The 25,166-nt window shown below is 34.9% G+C and overlaps 1 protein-coding gene across 1 annotated transcript in view; it reads right to left on the bottom strand.

Annotated features, from left to right (window-relative positions):
- Positions 1–25,166, bottom strand: part of MDGA2 (MAM domain containing glycosylphosphatidylinositol anchor 2) — a gene marked incomplete at its 5' end in the record, with an annotated part of 811,681 nt that overhangs the window by 552,940 nt on the left and 233,575 nt on the right. The gene's annotated exons all lie outside the window — the stretch shown is intronic.

The following is a 25,166-nucleotide window of genomic DNA, read 5'->3' as shown; positions in this document are numbered from 1 at the left end:
TCATAAATCCCTGCTGTAAAGGTTGGAACTTGTCCCTGCCTTATTGTTGAGGTTGCAAAATGAGGTTATAGTTCATTCATTCTTACATGTCATGTATTCTTATTCATATAATTTGTACTTTCCAAGACTAAGTGTACTTAATATAGTATGAGAATAGTAAATGCCTACTTTGTACACTAGTATTAGATTTAAATCATATGACTCACAAATATCTCTAATGTATATTAACATGTTCAATTAATGGTAAATACTAATGACAGTAATAATCTTTGTGAAATCACAAATCAGTGCCTAAATACATATTTCATATTCCACACACAAAGACAAAAAGAATAAATAGAAAGATCTAGATTACTCTTGCTGATTCATTAATGTAAGAGGAGAAGATAAGCCGGCGAGATAGTACAGCAGGTAGCGCACTTAGCATGACGCCAACCTGGCTTCAATTCCTGGTATCCCATATGGTTCTCCAAGCACCACCAGGAGTAATTTTGAGTGTAGAGCCAGGAGTAAACTCTGAGGATCACAGGGTATGGCCAATAAAATTTTTAAAAAGCAATAAACAAACAAAAATAAAGAGAGAGAATAAAAAAATATCAGTGAGTTCTAGAGCACCACACGTTGCTGTACTTGTGAATATATAAATTGCCAAGTTTGGAGTTTTCAAAATTGTTTTTCTTGAACTATTATCTTTATATATTTATCACTACACTATACTGAAAACTAGCCCATTTTTAAGATTTACAAAGTTTAGGGCAAATTGAAATTCACATTATACAGGGTCAGAGTGATAATATAGTAGGGCATTTGCTTTCCACATTGGCTGACCCGGGTTCGATTCCTGGCTTCCCTGCACACCAACAGGAGTAATTCCTGAGTGCAGAGCCAGGAGTAATCCTGAGCATCATCAGGTGTTATCCAAAAAGAAAAGAAAAGAAAAATTCACATGTAACCAAGAATCCAATAAAAGTTTAGAGGTGGGCTAAAGGCTTTAGATACAGGGATTAAAGCATTTGCCTTGCACACAGGCTTTGGTCCCCAGCATAATGAATGGTGAGCACTGAGCTAGGTATAAGCCCTGAGCATTGCTTAAAACAACCCAAAATACAAGCAAACTAAACAAACATACTAGATGTAATGAAATGTATTGAAAAAGACATAAATGCAAGTCAAAAGTACTATCAGTAAGATTAATATAATTGTAATTTTTACTAAAGGGTTATTTTTCTTCTGTGTCAACTTAAAATAAAGGAACAATTCATCTTAATTCAATTGCAAACATTTATGCATATTAACATGTCAATTTGGCTACTTTAATTAGGATGACTTGTTTGGAACTCCCATTTCCAATAAAACTTAATGAGGGGCTGGAGAGATAGTACAGGCATTCAAGCTTTTGCCCTGCACAAGGTAAATCCTGCATCCTTAGCATTACATCTGGTCCTCCAGTACCTCTAGAAATGAGTCAGAAATAAGCCCTGAGCACTGTTACAGGTTTTCTCCACCCCCCAATAAATAAATAAAAGGACAAATAGATACAATTTCATTAATTAATGTCGTTATTCTGACATTTTTTCTAAACCTAGCTTAGAAAATCATAACCGAATAATTAATTAATTAACCAAGTAGATTCAAACACACAGCACAGGGCCAAAGAGATAGTACAGTAGGCAAGGCATTTGCCCTGCATGCAGCTTACTCAGGTTTTATCCCTAATTCCCAACACCCCATTTGTTGCCCTGAGCTCTCTAGGAATGATCCCTGAAAACAGAGCCAGAGTAAGCCCTAAGCTCTACTAGATGTAGCCCAACTCCCCCCTTCAAAATAAAAAGCACTTAACAAACAATTTAGCATCTATGTATATGTGAGAATACATTTGCATATCCATACTCAAATTAGTAAAATAAATTAAAATATTTTCTTTATAGCATTTATTTTCATCTACTTTTCTAAGTTAGGAAGAATTTTATTCAACTACAAATATGCCCATAATATTAGTGCTGGAAAATTTTATGTAAAAAATCTTAACAGCATTTACTGAAGATACTGTACAAAATGAAGCACCAACTTCCAAAAGTACTGTGCTACAATGATAACAATTTCCACTATAGCTAAATTTGAGAGGAAAAAAGAAATTTCTAGGTTGAAAATTAATTTAATCCAAATATATTCACAGCTAGTTTTTCTAAACTAATATGTCATGTAAAGAGATTTATTTTCATGTGCTTACAGTACCAATCTTCTATCTGACTCATTGCAGACAAAACAGACACAATTCTAATAAGACTAGTGCATTCAGCTATCACTTTTTAACATCTTGCCCCAATTTACTTGCTTACTTCACTTTAAAAGCATTGTATTCAGCTTGCACAATAGAAAAGAACTTTGGGCTAAGGGGACTAGCAAAGCATTAGGTATGAAAGGCGTAGGTCAAGGAAATAAGCTCATCCTAGGCATGTGTTTGTCCAGTTAATAGAAAACTACAATCTAAGCACTTTATGTATGTTGGTGAAAAATGTTGATACTCATGCCATTAAACCCTATTAGGTTTGGCTAAGGAATATCAGTAGGAGAAAGAGGATGATAGACTGATTAGTATTAAATGTAAAGACAGAGAGACATAAAAACATCCTCCTCATGTGATTATACATTGTTTACTTGAACCTAGCAAATAGGGTATTTTTTCTTGATCTTATCAAGGATTGAGATATTGAAACACCAAATAATATTAACTGCAGGATGACTGATCCAGACTAAGTCAAAGACCATGGCCAAAAATAAGAGAACCAACACCCAAACATGCTTCCAGATAATATAAGAACGATATATAAAATATTTCCTTCTAATCATTTTCTAAAAATTGAATGATGAATTTAACTAATATAAATAAGTATTGAAATTTAATTTGCTTATCTGTTTTGTTTGGGGGGAAGGAAGCAAACCTGTTTATACTCAGAAATTATGCCTGTTTCTATACTCAAGGATCACTTCTGCTGATACTCTGGAGACCATATGCAGGACCAGAGATGAACTGGGCTCAAGTTTCTAAACCCTTGTCCTATCTTTTGAGCTCTCTTATAATCTTGTCCCTATTATAGCCTTTTTATACAGAGGTTCACTGCTCATTCATGTATGCTCAGTGTAATTTCAATAGCTAAAACATTCAATCAAATAACTTATCTTGAATATCTGTAAAAAAAATATACAGAAGTTGCAGAGGGACTAAAAGTAACATAAAGACAACTGTGGAGGGTCATTGGCACTTTGAAGGTGGTAGAGAACAGTAACTATGTACAAAACCATAAATCTTAGTGTATTGTAGCCATGTTACCTTGACTACAATAAAAAATGAGCTAATAGACATATTTAAATGTATAATTGATCATTCTAGAATGGGTCTAATTATTTAACATGGACAAAAAATATATTAGGATCTTTTTGGGTGGTTGGGAGGCAGGGGGATGAACTTCGTATGGTAAGCACACTTAACACAAAAAGATCTCTTTAAAGGAACAATGGAATAATAAAATACGAATTAGATGACTAACATATATATTTTAGCATAAATAAGAGTAATAAATCTGATTTATTACTTACAAAAATTTATTACTTACAAAAATAATACTTTGTAAATTATTTACAAAATAATATTGATATTATTTTATATCAATATAAAACTTGCTATCTTTTAAATTCTTGTTTAAATTTAAAAGAAGAATTTAAAAGACATAAAAATCTAATTATAAGAAAGTTCACTGGATAGTTTACTGAGTGTGGGGTTTAAACACAATGAAAAATGGTATATGACTGGATAATCTAAAATGCCTACCCATATGGATGTATCACTGCATATTATATATACAGTAAAATAATATGTAAAAATGTTTTAAATTTATAGTTTCAGATTATTTTAAATTTGAAGATCATTAGCAATTCTATTTTGACAATTGACAAAAACCAATTCACATCAACAGTTTATGAAGAAACATATAGTAATATTTCAATTTAGAAAGACACAGATGAATGATAAAGAATTCAAATATGATAGGAAAGAGAGACTAGATAGCTTCTAATACTGTATATGCTTTTAAGCATGACATTTCTATTGTGATTCAGAGGAATTCTTCATGTAGGAAAAATTGTTACAATGAATTAATATGGAAGGTGCTTTAGATCTTTAAATTAACCTTGGAGAGAATAGAAACAAGAAAGATGGAATTAAAGAATAGAGAGGAAAATAATAGGAGAAGAGTCTTCAACTATATGATGGCATTTTCCTTTTGATGGTGTAAAACACAGACACTAAAATTTAATGTACATGAAAAGGTCAACATTTAGCCAGATGTATTCCATTTCACTAAAAGCAAGACTCAGAACATCATGAGTTAAGTGTGATTCTATTTTTTCATAACAAAACCGTATGAATTATGATTTGAAGGTTGAAAAAGACCCTTAATTATTAGGCCCCAATTTTTTTTATTGTTTTAAATTTCTTTTCTCCCTTCCTTTTCTTCTGTTTATGCTGTTGTCATGATTAGGGTTGGTTGTGATTTTCACATATCCATGGGCATACAAGGGTCACTCCTCATGTTGCAGTTAGCTGCAGTGCTCCTGAGGGCTACATTCATTTAGCTGTGGTTCATAACCATGTGCTTTTCAAGGGTCACACTCTAGTTATGGTGCTTGTGCTGTACTGGTTGTAATGCATACAGGGAGCTACACATTTCAGAGAGGAATCTAACATGCCTGGCTGCAGTTTATCCGGAAATAACTTGATATGCTACAGATAACAACACAACTGTCAGGGTTGCACACAGGTTGAAACGTAGATCCACCTGGAGGCGTCACACTGCAAAGCAGGTACATTAGCTTGCAAGCCATCTCCTATCCCCATGCACTAACTTTTAATAACTTCTACCTTCCTTAATTATAAAAAAAGTATCTATAAATAAATAAAGTGGGTTCATTGTTGTTTGCTTTATTTTATGCCATGAGAGCACAACTACTTTCTTCTATCAGAAAGAAAGAAAAAAAAAACACAGCATGTGTTTCCTGAGACTGTTTTGATTACTATTGTATTAGATTTTTATATGCAAGAAAAATATTAAAAAAATAAAACCTAAGGGTGAAATGCAGTGATGCTACAGATGTCAGAGCTGTATAAAAATATGAGAAGCTTTTCTGTTCTTTCTGGCATAACTAAAATATTATCACAAAGCTACATTTCATCAGGATAGTCAGTAACTTCTAATGTAGCCTGAGTTCACTTATTTCCTGTTTCAGTTTGATAAAATAGATCTGGCCGATTTCATTCTAAAATTTGCATTCTTGTTCACCTGAAACATTTTTAACTTTAACTACTCAAAGAATACAAAGGAATTAAAAGTTGTGCCTTAACAAACATTTTAAGTAAGATTAAAAAGTAAGAGAAACAACAACAAACTGAAAACTGAATAAGAATTTTATCTTGTCTACTTGATAGCAAAACAAAACAATTTTGAATACCTTGATTCATGGTTTTAGAAAAAAGATGGAAAACAGCACATATTTCATTAACTTCTGTCCATTAGTATGTGACAAAACAGCAAAAGGAGAGACAAAAAATTAAACTAGGCAACAAGCATTATCTTTTATTTCCAGGACAGAGGCAAAGTCATGTTGATTTTTACAGAAAAATTTTAATTTACACAGCGGTGCATAAGTAGAGCTTTAAGAACCGCTGATATACCAATGAGCTACTAAAATATATCAAGTACACATATATTGGTGCTTGTGGGAAAACGTTGCTACAATATATAATTAATAATAATGTTTACTTAAGAAGCAAATATTAATACATAGTTCCTACTATAAAAATTGCATTACATCTGCTAAATTATTTTTTCTAATATTTAAGAAGTTTTTTGAATGATCTTTTGGCTTAAATTGTCTGCTAATTGTATTGACTTTTAAAATTTTTTTTTATTTTTGGGTCACACCTGGTGATGCACAGGGGTTATTCCTGGCTCTGCACTCAGGAATCACTCCTGGCGGTACTCAGGGGACCATATGGGATGCTGGGAATCGAACCCGGGTTGGCCGTGTGCAAGGCAAACGCTCTACCCGCTGTCCTATTGCTTCAGCTCCAAATTAATTTTCTAAGTTAAAAGAAATCAAGCACTTGATAATTTTAGAGATGTGAGTACTAAAATAAAGTATCTTACAACTTTTGACATTCAATTTTGAAGTTGAAGTATTACTAAAGAAAATATACTTTTTTTTTCTACAAAGCATAGAAATGGTCCACTGTGTGCTATGAAACAGACATCACCTGTCTTTTCTGTTTATTACCAAATTGCCAGACCAGCATTTTCTGGCTTTTTCCTCTAAATTCATAAATATTCTGCCTTCTCCCCATTAAAGTATTTTCAGGTCTTTGCAGTAACAAGAAATTAAATATTGGAATTTACTCTTGAACAGAATCTCTGTAGACTGAAAAGGAAATATGAGTTAGCACTAATGACACTTCCAAATTATTTTCTTCCTAATGAAGCCAGGTTTTCTTTTGCTTTTGGTTAATGATTTGAAATCAACTTTAGAAGAACATTTTTGTCTCCCAGCCACCTCCACATGCTCCTGTAGATTTTAGGTAAATAAAAGTGAGTGAGTCAATCCAACTAGTTTTTTAGAGAACAAGAGAACTATGTTAATACCTCAAAAGGAACTGTTACAAGTAGTGACCAGATGGAAAAATAACTTAAATTAAAGGCTATTTACATTGAATGAAGTTTTGTTATTCCTTATATATTAGGCAAGTCTACAATGATGTATAAAAATTTATTATCAGACTCTGTCAACAGGACTCAGGTTACCTAGCATAGATGTGTATAGCACAAAGGGACCTGGAAACAGTTATCAAGGGATAATAATACTTTGGTCGTGGGAATGTTACAGTAACATTGCATGTCTAAAGCATAAATATAAACACTATTGTAGAGCATATTTTTAACTTTTTAAAAGAAAAAACAAAGAGGATAAAACAATAGTCTAAGAAACTGAAGCAGAGAAAATGAACCATTGCTTAAAAACTGTCTAGGAAAAGCAAGTGGCTGTGAGATCAATTGGCAGGGCCATCTCATACACCAAATTGATCCTGACAGTCTTGCAATCTGGAATCACTAGCAAGGAAATACAACTAGCACCAAAATATATGCATAAGGCCAGGAATGTTAGAACTTTTATTTCATTAAAAATAAGTGTTTGCCTTCTACTTTAAATTCATTCAACTTTTAAGAAGCTTTAAAACACACACACACACTTGTCTAACTTTTGCACGGTAATGAGGCTCTTCCCTTTTTACTAATTTCACCAACATGAAAGATTCAGTACATGAGGATATTTACAAGAATTACAAAACTGTAGAAATTGGCAGTAAGCTGATCAACACAAATGACTATTTTTATTCCTTGCATACATTTTTAAAATTAATTTTATTTATTTATTTATCACCATGGGGTACAGTTACAGACTTACAAACTTATGTGCTTACATTTCAGTCATATAATGATCAAGTATTCATCCCTTCATCAGTGCCCATTCTCCACCACCAACAATCCTGATATCCATTCCACCCCTAACCCACCCCACCTTTCCTCTGTGGCAGGGAATCATTCCCTTTTTAGCTGTCTCTCCTTATTGGTGTTGTGGTTTGCAATAGAGCGATTGGATTGCTATCATTAGGTCTGTAGTCTACTTTCAGCACATTCTCCCCCCATGAGTGGACTCTCCAAGCACCCCATACTTTGTGTTCCCTTCTCTAAGATGCCTTTTCTCCCTGCATGTGAGGTCAACTTCCAAGCTGTGGAGCAATACTCCTGGCATTCACCTGTACTATTATTGGGTGTGAGTCTCCCATTCTGTTTCATTATATTCTACAGATGAGTGCAATCTTTCTATGTCTGTCCCTCTCTGACTCCTTTCACTTAACATGATGCTCTCCATGTAGATCCACTTATAAGCAAAATTTCATGACTTCATTCTTTCTAATGCATAGTATTCCACTGTGTAGATGTATCAAAGTTTCTTTAACCAATCATCTGTTTCTGGGCACTCGGGTTTTTTGCAAATTCTGGCTATTGTAAACAATGCTTCAATAACATACAAGAGTAGATGTCATTTCTACTATATACTTTTTGTATCTCAGCACATATTCCCAGAAGTGGTATTGTTGGGTCAAATGGGATCTTGCTTTCTCCATTTTTGAGGATCATCCATACTGTTTTCCAAAAGAGTTGAACCAGTTGGCATTCCCACCAGCAGGGAAAGAGAGTCCCTTTCTTGCCACACCCACACCAACACCAGTTGCTTTTATTCTTTTGGATGTGGGCAAGTCTCTGTGGTGTGAGATGATATCTCATTGTTGTTTCAATCTGCATCTCCCTGATGATTAATGATGAAGAGCATTTTTTCATGTGCCTTTTAGCCATTTGGATTTCTTCTTTGAGAAAGTTTCTGCTCATTTCTTCACCCCATTTTCTTATGGGGTTGGGTGTTTTCTTCTTGTAGAGTTCAACCAAGTACCTTGTATATCCTTGATATCAATCCCTTATCAGATGGGTATTGGGTGAATATCCTTTCCCACTCTAGATTGTCTTTGAATTCTAGTCATTGCATATTTTGAGGTGCAGAAGCTTCTCAGTTTAAGATAGTCCCACTTGTTTATCTCTGTTTCCACTTGCTTGGATAGTGGGGTGTCATCTTTGAAGATACCTTTAGCTTCAATGTTGTGGAGGGCTTTACTGATCTTGTCTTCAATGTACCTAATGGATTTTTGTCTGATGTTGATGTCCAGTTTTTCCAGCACCATTTGTCAAAGAGGCTTTCATAATGCTTGTTCCCTTATCAAAGATTAGATGATCATATGTTCAAAGATTAGATAACCATATATTTGCAGGTGTGTGTAAGGATACTGGAGACTGTTCCTGTTCCTAAGATCATGGGCACAAAAAGGATGCCCACTCTCAGGACTTCTGTTCAATATAGTACTGGAAGTACTTGCAATAGCGGTTAGGCAAGAAAAAGATATTAGGGGCATCCAGATAGGAAAGGAAGAAATCAAGCTCTCACTATTTGCAGATTATATGATACTATATTTACAGAACCTTAAAGGCTCTACCAAGAAACTCCTAGAAACTATTGACTTGTATAGTAAAGTTGTAGGCTATAAAATCAATACCCTCAAATCCATGGTTTTTCTATATGCAAACAATGAGAGAGAGGAAAGTGACATGAATAAAGCAATCCTGTTCACAGTCATGACTCAGAAAATCAAGTATATTGGAATCAGTTTAACAAAGGAGGTAAAGGACCTGTACAAAGAAAACTACAAAACGCTACTTCACGAAATAGACACGAGGAAATGGAAACATACCCCCTGCTCATGGATTGGGAGAATCAATATAGTCAAAATGGCAATGCTCCCCAAAGTCTTGTGCACACTCAATGCAATCTCCATAAGAATATCTATGAAATTATTCAAAGAAATGGATCAAACACTCCTGAAATTCATATGGAACAACAACCCCCCACGAATAGCTAAAGGAATTCTTGGGAAAAAGAAAATGGGAGGCATTACCTTCCCCAAACTCAAACTCTACTACAAAGTGGTATAATTAAAACAGCATAGTACTGGAACAAAGGCAGAGCCACAGACCAATGGAACAGAGTCCTTGCACACTTTTTGGTGTGCTGAATGTCACTGACATATTGTGAAACTGGTAAAGAGAAATTTGAAGTTGAATTCAACACAAGAAACTAGAAAGCCTGTCTGGCTAGGGATAGGTGAAAATGCTGGGAATGCCCCAGTTTCTTTTCCAAAAAGAGAACAGAAAACTCCATCAGGAATTCTATTTATAGTCACATTCAAAGTTTGTCTCCTGGTATAATCCCAGAAGAGAAGTTATTGATCCTCCTGGTACCCAACAGTCTGCATCTCACTCTTTCTAAAAATGTGCTTCCCTGTTCTCTTTCTTTACAAAAACCCTTGTTAGTGACCATGCAAACAAGATCTTCCTTCCTTTTCTTCTTTTTTAATTTCCTAATTTTTGGGTAATACTCATTAGGTGCTTGGGGGATCATACGCAGTGCCAGGGATTGAACTGGCAGCAGAGTGCAATCCAGGCACCTTACATGCTCTACGACCTCTCAGGCCATCATCTTTCAACTTGATGGCTGGTTGTCAATAAAATGTTATTTTCCTCCCATTTCCATGTCTCCTTTGATTGGTCTTCAGCAGAAGTGGAACTGAACCTCCATCATACAGTAATGGGAACTTATCAACTATTCCCCATGATATATGCTATTTAAGGAATAAGTATAAAAATCAAGATGATTGTATAAGCACACAACAAATATCTCCAGTAACCTCAAAATCATCAAAAATTAGTAAGAGTCATTTGATGAAAGCACTGAGCAAATGCTAAATTTTTAATAAAAAATAATTCATATCTCAAAATGGAGTTTCACTAAGTTGAATCATTATCTCAGTTCTAGGAAATGCTGTATGTAGTCTGGTTTTGAAACAAATGGAAGAATTTCTATGACAGTTTCTACAGTATAAAATATCTGCAACTGACAAATTATCAGAGAGAGCTAACATTTCAGGACAGTCTTATCAAAGTACAACTGTGAGCGCTGAACTTTGGTCAAAATTTAAAATATCACAGAAAAAAAATCATCTGGCAGAAATAATAAAGGTCATATGCTCAACATTTGATAAGTTGTTTTTAAATGATTTTTTCTAAAAATAGAGGATCTTAATAGTAATCTTACAGAGAAAGGTCTTGTTTCTTGCCAGCAAAATAACTATTTTGTCAAGATTCTTCTTTGATACCAAAAGACTTTTACATATTTACGTTATATTGTCTTTGTTTAGCAATGGTGCAAAATTTATTTGAGAACTGAAGCATATGAACTTCAAATATGCCTACCATGATTCTCAAACACATGCAAAAATTCAGCAATGCCTGATAATTGTTTCATTGACCAGATCTCAGGCTCTGCTCTGTGAAGCATCAACACATTCCTGAATTAGCACATGCATTTGTTTTCTATGCAACTAGATGAGATACTTAAATAGCAGAGAATGCTCTGTCTGCTCTGAATAACAAAAAGATGATTCCATTTTTTCTCATGTGCTTACAATTCAAGACAAGAGCTTTATTCCATTTCCATGGAATAACAATGCAAATGGCAGCTTCAGCTCCACAACACTTCAATTCCCTGACATTCTGAATCTAGCGTTTTTAATGCCATTTAATGTAAAATTTTGCAAAAGTCTCTTCAGCCTTGAAATAGGCTTTATAAAGTATCAGGTATAGATGTCTGATAATTTCAAAACTGGAAATTGTTATGTTGATTAATTGAGAGTTAATACATTTTTCCTTCAAAGTGATTCTCAATTATTTTTGCTCTCTGCCCTCTATTTTCTCTCTTTCTCTTTCTCTCACTCTCTCCCACATTCCTCCCTCCCTCCCTCCATCCCTCCCTCCCTCTTTATTTTCCTTTCTTTTCTTTTCTTTTCTTTTCTTTTCTTTTCTTTTCTTTTCTTTTCTTTTCTTTGTTTTGAGCCACATCCAGCTATGCTTAGGGCTTACTCCTGGCTTTGTGTTTAGGGATTACTTAGGGATCAGCTTCTCAGGGATATAGCCAGGGTTAGTCATGTGCAAGGAAAATAACCTACCTGCTATGTATTTGTTCCAGCCCCTGCCTTCTATTTTCTTAAGCATTTGGTTTTGGAATTTAAAAAGTAGTCTATGAAAACACATTCAAGTAAGCACTGTAGCATTGTTATACCATTGTTCATCGATTTGCTCAAGGGGACACCAGTAACATTTCCATTGTGAGACTTCTTATTATTGTTTTTGACATATTGAATATACTACGTGGAGCTTGCCAGGCTCTGCTGTGTGAGCAGGATACTCTCGGTAGCTTGCCAGGCTCTCTGAGAGGGATGGAAGAATCGAAATTGGGTTGGCCGCGTGCAAGGCAAACACCCTACCTGCTGTGCTATCACTCCAGCCCATTCAAATAAGATATTTTCTTAATGAATACTCATCGATTCCAGAAAACAGGCTAAGACACTAATAAAAAACAGTGCCTGTTTCCTAAAATTTTTAATATTCCCAAAATGTGTTCTAATTGAAAAAATATTGTGATTGTGAACATTTTACAATAATCTATTTAGTATTATTTTTTCTGACACTTTTGCTTTACAACTTCCCATGGTCTCTTTATATCCTCCCCTTTTATTATTATTTTTTATTCATTTTGTATTGTGCCACACTCATCAGTGTTAAGGGCTTACTCCTGCCTCCATACTCAGGGATCACTATCAGGATTGTGAGGAGGGGGACCATACAGACTTCGGGGAATGGAACCCAGGTAGAACGACATGCAAAACAAAGAACTTTCAGGCTACTATATCTCCAACCCTACCTTTTTATTTTGGAAAAGTCTGCAATTAATGACTCAGCGTATGCCTTCTTTGGGTGAGCTTGAAAACAGCTCGCTGGGAGCCCAGAGAATAGGCTGTTCAGCTTCAGATCTGCATTTCGGTATCTTGGAAATAGTTCTTGGAACATGGTTGGTTCACAATAAATATGGAAGAAATGCTAATCTCTACATCCTAATTAGAAAACAATTTCTATAGTAATCTTGAAATTCTTATCTGTATTTACCTAGAAATAAGGGCAACAAAGTAAATTAACAGTATTAGTTTTGAACTAGAACTTCAAAAGTGTCTTTTCCAAAAGCAGATTATTTAGCATATTATCAAGTTATATTTTCTTTTTTTGCTTTTTGGGTCACACCCAGCGATGCTCAGGGGTTACTCCTGGCTTTGCACTCAGGAATTACTCCTGGCGGTGCTTGGGGGACCATATGGGATGCCGGGGATCGAACCCGGGTCCGCCGCGTGCAAGGCAAACGCCCTACCCGCTGTGCTATTGCTCCGGCCCCCTAGTTATGTTTTTATATCTACATATACTGTAGATATAGTCATAGAAAAAATGAAAGAAAATGTTGAAAGTAATAGCAAGTCAAATTCTTTTTCACTTCAAGTTTGTCATTAGATAATGAATTCTTCTAAAGAAAACAAAGAAGTTCAAAACTACTTTATTAATATAAGCGAAATAGAAATTTATAGTAGACTTAAATCCTATCACTTTTAGGACATTGTCAGCTAACTGCACCAAAATAATCTACAGAGGATGTAGATAAGAGTTATGAAGAATATACTAATAACTTCAATATGCAGGTTCTTATACTATGAACTTGTCAATCTAATTTACAGATACATACGGACAATCAAGTGAGGCATTTCAAATGCTTTCCAAAATTTAAGCTCATGTGCTTTCACATATAAGTGTGAGATTTCATTAAACATCACAAATGAAACTTAATTTTAAAATATATGTTTAGTTTTGAAATTATTAAATAGACTTTTATCTTGTCAGAGATTTTTAGTAAATGTTTAACCTCAAAATTCTGAGGTAAAAGTATCCATATAAAATTCAATTTTCAACATGAGACTGACACCAAAGGATAGTAGACCCAATGGCAAGGAATGTTACCCTATAGTTGGAAGACTGTCTCATGAGCTGGGGAGAAGACAGCTGGAATAGAGAAGGGATCACTAACACAATGATGGCTGGGGAATCATTCCAGATGGGAGATATGTGCTGAAAGTAGATGAAGGACTAAACATGATAACCTCTCACTATCTGTATTGCAAACTATAATGCCCAAAAGTAGACAAAAAGCACGGGGTGAATTGTCTGCCATAGAGGCAGGGGGAGGTTTGGGATGGAGGGGGGTATACTGGGGACATTGGTGGTGGGAAATGTGCACTGGTGGAGGGATGGGTGTTTGATCAGTGTATGACTGAAACTCAAACATGAAAGTTTTGTAACTGTATCTCATGGTGATTTAATAAAAATTAAAATAAATAAATAAAATTCAATTTTCTCACAAATAATTTAAAAAATCTAAAGATAGATGTGCACAAAAGAATTCTTAGATTGGTGAAATTATTTAGCATGTTTGAACCTAAAGTGTATTTTCTATTAAAAACTGGCCATTTATATTAAACTTTTGCATAAAAATTAGTATAAACAATATGCTACCTACATTTATATCTTATTGTTTCAAGTAGAAATACCCGAAGATATTAACCAGTGCTTGAAATAGAGGATGCCAATTCAATGCATTTTGGGGCAAAGAACATCTTAAACATGAATCAGCCAGAAGGCATGGAATTTTTTGACATAAAAGACTCAATGTAGGACCCTGAAATGCCACTGAGATGCAGAATTCCAGACTGAATGCAAGGAGGATTTCCAGAGAGAGCCTGGAAGAAGAGGCAGCATCCTGGAACTGAAGACCATCAAAAGTTCTGAGCATTCCCACTTAGCAATCAGGACATGGGTGGGGGGAAGTTTAGGAAAAGTGTACATAAACCAACTGGAAGAGGAGTAAGTACCCATATATGCATATGTGCTGGTCTCCATGCTGCCAATGACCATGTCATCCTCATCTCCCTTCTTGAGATATGTAATGTCATACTTCAATGTTGGCATGTGTATGGGTTCTCTCCATTCTGGAGAAACCCATGTTTTCTCTTGAGCAAGTATTCTTAATCTACCTCACCTACCTCTCCTCTTCCCCAATTAACGCCTTAGACTTCTCTATTTGTCATCTCTTAAAATCCATTTCTGTAAGGGAAGGTGATGAACCATAAGGGCCTGGACAAAATTAGAAATGAATTTCCTTTGCTAAGAAGAGTAATTCATCACTCCAGCCTGAGCCCATAGGTCCCTGAGAAATCTGGTGTCAGGGCTCATTGCAGACCAAGTGGACTCTAGGTTCAGCTTGACTGCTGCTTCATGGGGCTGGCAGGAGATTTTATGCCAGCAAGGGGCTTCTGGCAGACTTTCATAGTACTGAATCTCCCAAATGCTTCCCCAGGCGATAGAGTGGGTAGACAAAGTGGTAAATTTCCATCTTGAGCCTGCTACCTCTTCTATCCCCCATTTCACATAAGCCACTGCAGAAAACTCCAGCAGCAACAGAGAAAATTTCTTAAATACAATAATTTTCAGATGTTCAGTTTATGGATTTATAACTTTCCATTTGAAAAAAATAGATTAATCCCAGTTATTCCATTGAATACTCTCTGATTATTTAATTCAATTTTTATTTTGTTTCTTGGCCACGCCTCATGGATCTTAGGGCTTACTCCTGGCTCATGCTCCCCTGCTCACTCTTGGCAGTGCTCAGGGGATCATATGGACTCCAGGGTTCAAACCTGGTTGACCACATGAAAGAAAAATGTCTTAGGAGCTATACTGTTGCTCCAGTCTCAATTTTATGATTACCTTTTTACTTTTTCAGTTTACTTTTCACCATAAAGTTGTAAAGATATAACAATTTTTATAATAATGATAAATGTTCATTATCATCCAAAAAGCAACAACCAGGCATTCATTTGAAACCACATTTCTTCAAGAGATAATAAATAATAAGGCCAAGACTCTACTACTATGCTTTTTTCATTATAACAAAAAAGTACCATATTAATTAGTTATTTCAGTGTACTAGGCATCAGAACAAATATTTTATGTACCACATAACATTTTCAAGACACTGATGGTTTACATACATACAGCTGATCTGATGCTTACTTGGGATCATGGACTAAAAAGACAAATATAATTACTTCTCAAAGATTTCTAAATGCCACTTGTATCACTTGTTTTATCACTTGTATCACAGTTTTATCACTTGTCTTCCCATTGATCTTTGATTTGCTCGAGTGGGCAGAAGCAATGTCTCCATTTGTTCCTGTCGAGTGCTAGTGTAGCCCAATGATATCTGCTCCCTCCAGGAACAGGAAGAGCCTCAAACCATTCATTCAGGGTTTTGATGAAGAAGTCTGACCATCTCGTTGATGGGTGGCCATGCAGTCTTTTGATGTCCCATGGAATCCAGTCAGTAATAGCTCTAGTCCAGTGGTCATTTCTGAATCGCATTGCATGTTCAGCCCATCTAATTTTTGATGTCTTGGCAAAGGAGACAGTGTCCCTGATTCTTGACCGTCAACGGCGGTTGGAACTCTGGATTCCTTCTCTCACTTGAGTGAGACATGATACTCCTAGGATAGCTCTTTTGATTCCTCTTTGGGATACCCGAATAGCATTCTCATCCTGTTTGCATAGGGCCCAGGACTCTGACATACATTAGTGCAGGAAGAATGGTGGAATCTAAAAGATGTGCCTGGAGTCGGAGATCCTTCATTCTCTTAATCACTTCTTTGACACTCTTGAAGGAGTTCCATTTATTCATTCATTCTAAATGCCAAACTTAAAAAAAATTCTGTATGCCATTCTTTTAATTTCTTTTATTCAGAAGATTAACAGTATTATCATGTACCTTCTCTTCATCTTTTCCTTGAGCCTAAAACCAGCTCTAAAAAATAAAGACTATCTAAAGACAGTTTGCATGCAGCAGACCCTGGTGTGGTTCTTAGCATCACTAAGGATTCCCTAAGCATTCCGAGGTATCACTCCTGAGTAAAGATTAAGAAGACCCTGAGCATGGCATGGTGTAGTCCTCAAATCTGCAAGATTAAATAAATAAGTAAATCCACTTAAATTTTGATTCAGGAACAGGACAGAGAGTTTGCACTTATTTTTCCATCAAAATGTTCTTTTTTTCTCTACTGTCATTCAGTCATCACTGCCTTTCAAATCATATTCATGTCTCAGATCATTTAATGCTATGGTACTCATGTTTTTTTTAATTTTTCCCCATAGCCAGCCATCCTATAACATTATTTTCTTCTAAGGATTTATCAGTAGATGAAATTAGATGCTATTGTTCCATTTTTTCTCATTAGAGTAAAAATCATTCCTCTTGCTCATTGACTTATTCTCAGAACCAAGAAAGACACCTGGGATAACTGAGACCCCCCATTTTTTTTTACAATTAATGAATACACTACACTATCCCTAACAAATAAAACTATCATTAAAAATTTTTCATAGAAGATCAAGTTTGCATAAACATTTATTGCACTTACTATGAATTTTTGAGCATTTACTAACTCACAGTGCAGAGACAGATGTAGATGTAGATGCTGTTAGTTTTAAAAGAGTAAGGCCATTCCCAAAAAAAATGTCATGAAATACAAATGATACAGAAAAGTCAGAAGGACATGAATAAAATTGAGGATAAATCCAGAAAATATAAAAATATTATATGACTTATGTTTCAAAGAATAATTACACTTTTATAATTTGTTTCTTCTGTTTCAAAGAATAATTATATGTTTATAATTTGCTTCTATTGTTTCTATCTGGCTAGTGTTTACTAGATATCAGAATACAGACTATATATATCAGTACTGTGTGCTGAGATCCTTGAGAAATGGTATGTGTGTCTGTGTGTGTGTTTTGTCATTTTGAAACAGCAGCACAAAACTTGGTTCTAAAAACTAGTTTTTATCGAGGTTAACCAGGATCTCGATATCTTGTGGTTCAAGTGAATGATAAGTCATCATGAAAACTTCTATAATCATATAATCTATGAAGGAGACAAACTGTGTAACATTAAAGCTAATCTATAACAATTCCAGACAGAAAGCTTCAGAATTTTATATTAATCTTCCAACAATTAGAATGAGTGATACAGATATGGTATTCTCTAAATTACTGAAAGGTAATAAGACAAATTTAAAAGAAAATGTTTTCTAAGCATTACACATGTGTTTTAAATGCGGGGGTTTGAAAGAACATATCAAATAGAATGATATACTTTCAAAGTAATGCATTCCTAGTATTTTTTTTCTGTGAACAGATATCAAATTAAAATAGCTACTCATAATAAAGGAAATAGAAAGCTGCAAGATCAATAAATGTTTAGTGATATCTAGGAATAATTTATCTTTCTTAGGCATTTAGTTTATTTAGCACCAGTTTATTTCTTTCTTGGGTTGCAGCTAATCTATAGATAGAGACTAACTGCCTGGTAAATTTTAATCTTGGCACCTTCCAAGGATAGATCACTTATTAATGAGAAGTGCATATCTCATACATTCTACACTGAATCAAATGTTAAACAGAACTCTGTGAAGCTTCCTCTAACTCAATGTTGGTTGGCACTTTCTAAGTGAGAAAGAATTGTTAGACAATTGAAACAAATTCACTACTTGAGGAAGTATCTGGCATCACATTAAGTTCCAGGAAAGAGAAGAATGGTTCTGCTTCTCTGAAACTCTCTTGGCTCCCACCACCTAGTCTCTAGTTTAGTGACAATGACTCAGCTGCAATTAATTCTTGCTGTCATTGAAAATGTTACAAAAAAGAGAAGAGAATTGAGGAGAATGAGGATGAGTGTCTTTGTGTGTGTGAGTGTGTGTGTGTGCAAGCACATAACACACACGTATGCAGGAGTAATAATCAAATAACAAAAATGCTAATCACAAGTCTAATTTGTCCTTATGGCTTTAATTAAATAGTAAGTACTAAGTGTATTTTGAATAGCACTGAAAACAAATACTTTCAGTTTCTTACATCCAAAAATTCATAGTAATCCTTCCTTTACCTTCCTTTGATTTATTCTTTGTATTTCATAGTCAAGATTACATCACTTTCTTTAAATCTTTTCATGTATTTCAATCAATCTCAGGCTTTTTGAGGTAGTGGCAAGTATTGTTTTATTTTTTACTCTCAGACAACATATTTAAATTACATGAAAGCATTTTCTAAAATGCAATGGCTTTTTATACCATTGTATTATGCTGCTAGTGGTGATATACTAGCAGTTTAGGTGAAGTTTATGTCTGTTAAGACTGGGTAGGTTAATTTAAATACAGCTGTAATCAAATAGTCAAAATTGTGTGCCACCTTTCCTCCTTGTAAAAGTTCAGTCTTAGTTCTCTTAAGAAAGCAAAACAATAAATGGACACTCATGCTGAGTATAATGAGTCAGAAGTAGAGGGACAGATATAGAATGACTGCATTCATTTGTGAGATATAAAAAATAGCATGAAACTAATATTCAATGCCAGGAAAAACAGGGTCCAGGAGGGAACTGGTCAATGGTTGGAAGCAACCACAAGTATGTGAGAGCAGGGAGCAGTTAGGATGAAGAAGGGACCAGTAGGACAATAATGGTTGTAAATGATCACTCTAGACAAGAATTGAGTGTTGAAAGTAGGTAAAGAGATATACACGATAAACTTTCAGTACCTGTATTGCAAACCATTATGCCAGTGAGACATGGAGGAGGGAAGAAGAGACAGAAAGAGAGAGAGAGAGACAGAGTCAGAGACATACAGAGAGACAGAGAGAGAAACAGGCAGAGTCAGATAGAGACAGACAGAGACAGAGAAAAGTGCCTGACATAGAGGCAGGGAAGTGGGCAGGGACAGGAGGGAGATTAGGGAAACTGATGGTTGGAAATTTACAGTGGTGAAGGGAAGGGTGCTAGAACAAGAAATTACTGAAATTCAATAATCATCAAGGTTGCACTTTGTAACTGTGTATCTAACTGTGATTCAATTTAAAGAAATAATATTCATTTAAAAAAAAGAAAGTAAAACGGAGACTGGGAAAGATGCCTCAAGACACAGGAGTATATGCTTTACATACTAGAGCCCTGAGTTGGATCTCTGGCACCATTTTGTCACTCAGACCTTTCCAGAACAATCTTTGTGCTCTGAGTTGCCAATAGCTTCTGAACATTGCTGGTTGGCCCCAAAACAAACAAACAAAAAGAAGTGCAACACTGGCCTGAGGTTTTCTGTCAAATGATATAACAACTTCCCTAGAATACTATCACAACATTCTTATATCTCCCTTTGGCCCTATATAGAAATATATAAATAAATATCTTTCTGTATTAAGAAGATCTCAGATCCTGCATGAACAGAACTAGTAAGTGAAGACTGTACAATGGGCGTTTATTGACTTATGTACGACTTCCAAGATGAAACCACTTCATTACTATGCTATGAATTAAAAAAATGTGACCCCAGGGACTGATCGTCATTTTCTGCAAATGTGGTGTATTTTATGTGCCTTAATGGCATATATTCATGTTTTTCCTTATAAATATGCCGGATATTCCCTAGAACACTAAGTATTGACTGTTATGCGATCCTAGCTGTATCCTAGGGTTAAGATAGAGCACTCTTCCCTTTTCTGAAGCTGCTTCTTCAGCTTTTGGAACCAGACTTGATTCTCAGTCTGAACAAAGCCCTTTCAACTGTCCCTGTGATTTTGAGATGACATTGCCAATATAGAAATTATTTTTATTTAAATTATTCAAATTTTATCTGAATTAACTAATTTAAATATAAAAATTTATTTTATGATCACATGAAATTTACCTCTCTTAGCCTACTATTATTAATTTGGTGTATTTCTTTACAGATATTTTTCTCTGTATGCTCAGAAAACCAATGTACGATACAGAGAGAATTCTAAAGTTATTCTTCCCCAAAGAATATATTATAACTATCATTCCTTCCCTATAAAGAAAGATCTTTATCATGCTTGCAATATTCATACATCAAATAATAAAATTTATCCCATCTTTCCATTCTTTATTGTTGGAAACCTACACTGATTATAGCATTTTGATACATATTTGGATGTTTTTCAGATAATTTTTTCCCAAACACTGGCCCTCGGTTACAGAAATGATTTTAGATTATTTTTCTGAAATATAAGAACTCTAGTATTAGAATATTTAATAACTTAGTGGGACAGTGTAACTTTTCTAAATCATATGCGGTACGAGACAGAAAATGGTGACAATAAAATAGGGATGCATAATGAAAAAGTATAGAAGTCAATCAAAAAAATTCCCAATGGACAAATCTGGAACTTGATTAACAAAATAAGAAATAGCATTACTAAATTGAAATCTAAAGAATTCAGTAAATATCTATGATATCTTTAAGTAAATAGTATTAGGAAGAAATAAGTTATTTTAAAAATAAAGATTTCAATTCATAAAATTATAAGAGAAATGGAAGAGTATGCTATGCTGTGGGTGAGTTTCAATCTAATCAAAGTGGTCCATCAAGTTGGAAGAGAAGGTTAGAGTTATGCAACATGAAAAAGACTTTATCCACTATAAATCACATAGAAAATGAAAGAAGTAGGCCACAGACGAGGGAATGAGTGGAAGCTTACAGAAGTAGAAACTGCAATGTAATAGATACTCTTGTCAGCCTGAAAAATAGAACACAATGACATTCTTATTTTATTCAAGTGAGGTCTAAGGTTAATTACAGGGTAACTGTAAGACCTGGGACTTATAATAATAAATGTCTGGTTTTAAAATAGTATAATAAATATATGTAAAATAATATATGTAATTTTTGTTTTATTTTTTTTGTTAAAGGTAGAATTAAAACTCATGCAAAAGGTATTTTAGTAGTGGAAAAACATAATCAACTCTAGTAAGTTTCTTGCAGAGTAACTGCCTTTGAATATTAAAATACACGTATGTGTTTAAAAACTGTGGCAATGCCATGGCAACAATAGAATATACTTACTAATTATATTTTTTTCAGTTTATAAAACCCTAGCAAATATCTGAGGCAATTAAGAAGTTTAATACAGCTATTAATCTACTTCAATATCTTACAACTCTGTCATAGGGTAATAAAGAAGAACATATCGGTTCTCTGGTGTGCCATCAAATAATGCATGTTTAAATCTAATTCTGAGAAAAAAATCGAGCAAACACAAAGCGAGAAGTCGTATACAAAACAATGATCAATTCTCTTTGAATGCATCAAAGAAATGAAAGGTAAGAACCCATCACCAATTGGAGGGGACTATGAAAACAGGATAGCAAAAATTCAATGTGGTACCCTGGATTTGATACTAGAACAGAAAAACAAGAATGATTTTCACACAGAATTTATTCCTGACTACATGCTTAGGGGTGACTCTTGGTGATGCTGAGGGCATCTTATGTGTGGTGCTGCAGATCAAACAGGGCTTGGCTGCATGGAAGACAATGCCTTAAGTCTTCTACTATCTCTCCACCCTTAGCAATAATTTTTTAAAATATTAAAATACTTAAAAATTCAGTGGTTATGTTAACTTAATATTATATACTGATTTTGTGTTTTGATAAATGTTTAACTAGTAAATAATGTTTTAATTAGTATGTAATATACTAGCACAAAAGGGGGGTTGGTGAGGAGCACACAGACCACACCATTCTGTAACTCTTCTATAAACCCAATATGCCAAAATTTATGTCCATGTCTGTTTATATCTCTAGTTTCTCTTTCTTTCTCTTTTTTTCTCTGGTTTTGGGGACATATCTGGTATTGCTAAGGGATTGCTCCTGACTCTGCACTCAGGCACTACTCCTGGCGGTGCTCAGAGGACCATTCTGGCGATGCTGGAAATCGAACCCAGGTCAGCTCTGTGCAAGACAAGTGCCCTACTCCCTGTACTTAGGGCTCCAGCCCCTAAATCTATATCTTCACATATGCATAGCATGATTCAAAATACTATATTAACACTGAACTAAAAATAACATTTTTCCTCTAAAGTTTTGGTAGAAAGTAGTCTTTTAAATACTTTGGTGAAAAGCCTTAATAGTTCTCAACATCCTGTACTTTCCTGCTCCTGAAGTCTCTAGGCTGTCCCTCCTTAAAATTCCCCTTACTCATAGACATTTCACTAACAAACTATTGACTGATTCCCAATGAGCATACAATAGAATGTTTTCACAGGATGAATTATTAATTCTCTAATGTTTTATTGCACATAATAGCACTAAAAATTAACATACTGATGCAGGCTATAATGTGAACATCATGTGGGTATAGCATTTCCCAATAAGTCATTAACATTGAATCATATTTTTAAGGACAAAGGAATGAAAATATGAAATATGAAAATACACAAGGGAATGCAGACTTATCAGATAAGCTAACTTTAAATTGTCTGATAACCTTAAATGAGAATTTCTGCTTGATGGTATCTTGGGAGGTGTTGCAATTCCCATTGCTCTTGGGCTACTTTTTTAACTGAATATATAAATCTTTATTCTCTACTTAGACTAACCTCTCCCTATTTCATGTTGCTTTCTCTTGAAATTTTCCTTTTCATTGTATTTCTCTTGACATTTCAAAAAACCCTAAAATCATGAGGCTACTCTTGCTTTTAATTATTTATAGATGGGTAAAGGGGAGAGAGGTTTATGTTAGTTTGTGATATGAAATGAATGAAGTTAGAAATAGGAAGATACCAGCTACTGAACAAAATTTTGTTTCTGTATAAGGATCTTTATTTCCAACTGTGCTAGCAATCTAGTATTGTAGGATTCTAGTAAGATAAAAAAAATTCAGCATTGATTTAATAATCAGAATCACACTACAAGTAGTGGTGCTTATCTAGTATGCATAGATCATTTAAACAATGATGAAGTCCTGACACACCTGGAAAGTGGTGAGTTATTTATTATAATAAGCACTTCAGTAGATTTTGGTTAAGTGCTTGCCTATTCTCTTTACTTAATTGATGACCTTTGCAATAGTGAATAGTCTCTCTAAACTTCAGATATATTCTCTCTTCAAAATTAAAGCTGCATAAAAGTCATAAACATTAAGATTATAATCATGTAACATAAACTACAATAAAAATAAAAATAATTAAAGTATGAGTAAAATGTATTAGAGACAAACTATACTCAGAAAACAAAGTGTGAATGTGAGTATATAAAAAGCAGTACACAGACAAACTGTTTTACATTGTGGTAATCTTATTCATTGAAAGAATTTCATAAGAAAGATTTATTGAGCTCTATATAGTACATGGTTATTTAAATACTACATAAGTAGCATTGTAGCACTGTCATCCCATTGTTCATAAATTTGCTTGAATGGGCACCAGTAATATCTCCATTATGAGACTTGTTACTGTTTTGGGCATATTGAATATGTGAAAGGTAGCTTGTCAGGCTCTGCCATGTGGGCGGATACTCTCAGTAGCTTGCTGGGCTCTCCAACAGGGATGGAGGAATCAAACCATCGGTTGCATGCAAGGCAAATGCCCTACCCGCTGTGCTATCATTTTAGTCCACTACATAAGTAAGGAAATAAATATATAAGCACACTGAAAACATTCTATATGGGGCCAGAGAGATACTACAACAGGTAAGGTGCTTGCCTTGCATGAGACAGACCCAAAGAATTTGATCCCTGACACCGAACATGGTTCCCTAAGCCCACCAAGAGTGATTCCTGTCTACAGAGCCAGAAGTAAGTCCTGAGCACAAATGAGTATGCCTCCCCAAAAAACAAAACAAAACAAATATTCGTTACTTCTAGTTTCTATCTAATCACTATATTAAGTCTGAAAAAACTACAGAGAAAAAGAAAAATATTTGAACAAATGTGGGGATGGGTGAGGGAGGGGAGAGAAAGAGAGAGAGAGAGAGAGAGAGAGAGAGAGAGAGAGAGAGAGAGAGAGAGAGAGAGAGAGAGAGAGAGAAGTGCAAGAGTGCAAGAGAGTGCAGGACAGTGCTAAGCTAAAGGGAGGATCCTGACAACTAGGTATGATCTCGGGTAGTTACTTCTTTCTAAACTTCACATTTGATGCCTGTCAAATAAGTTATTCTGATAACTACAATGAGCAATGCATATTAAATGCTAGAGTAGCTTTAATAGAACTGAGGGTTTCAAACATGGAAGGCATTTATTGTTAACAACAGAGTGAAGACTTCCATGTCAAGAATGGGGAAAAAGGAAGTTCAGTAAATAATTATTTAAAGATTTAAAGTACTCAATAATGATGTTAACCCGTTTCTGTGCATGTGGGTAGGTCACAGAGGGAGGTTATAAGAGACATTATTTTCACAGTACTGAAAGCTCAAAATCCATACCAAAGTGCCAGCATATTTGTTTCCTGCTGAGGGACTCTCTTCCTTGCCTGCAGACAGAACTTATTTAACTCATCCTCAGATGGGCGTGGGCAGGAGAAGGAAGGAAGACTGGAATAGAGGGATATGGCCGAAGCCAGCCAACCTCTCTGTATCTCTCCTACATATAACTTTTGACCTTCTTCCTAATGTTTTGAATCATGAATAAGAAA

This window comes from Sorex araneus, chromosome 3 (assembly GCF_027595985.1).
Source record: "Sorex araneus isolate mSorAra2 chromosome 3, mSorAra2.pri, whole genome shotgun sequence".
Classification (NCBI taxonomy): domain Eukaryota; kingdom Metazoa; phylum Chordata; class Mammalia; order Eulipotyphla; family Soricidae; genus Sorex; species Sorex araneus.
The sequence above is the reverse complement of the archived record's forward strand: the minus strand, read 5'-3'. Positions and strand labels throughout refer to the sequence as shown.